Here is a 343-nt window from a genome sequence, read left to right on the forward strand (position 1 = left end):
CGAGGTGGCATAAAGGTGGCACTGCTTTAACAAAGAAGCCTTTGGGCCCTTTGAAGAAAATCCTCGAACCTTCAGAAACTGCCGCAATTGAGGAACGCTAAAACCCTCAAAATTGGAACGCGACATGTCACAAAGATACAAGTTTTCCTCGATATCTTCAGATCAGTTTGCCTTCTACCTGCCGCCTGAGACGTTTACCAGACTTTGTTTGTCTTTCCATTCTGACACAAGCAGCAACAGCTGTATCATGATTTGTGCGGCAAATTTGATTATTCTCCTCTTTTTCTTTACTTGACATCCCCTATGGTTGATAATTAGTGCTCGCTATCTGGCAAGATGGTCC

The sequence above is a fragment of the Tigriopus californicus genome, chromosome 6 (assembly GCF_007210705.1).
Source record: "Tigriopus californicus strain San Diego chromosome 6, Tcal_SD_v2.1, whole genome shotgun sequence".
Classification (NCBI taxonomy): domain Eukaryota; kingdom Metazoa; phylum Arthropoda; class Copepoda; order Harpacticoida; family Harpacticidae; genus Tigriopus; species Tigriopus californicus.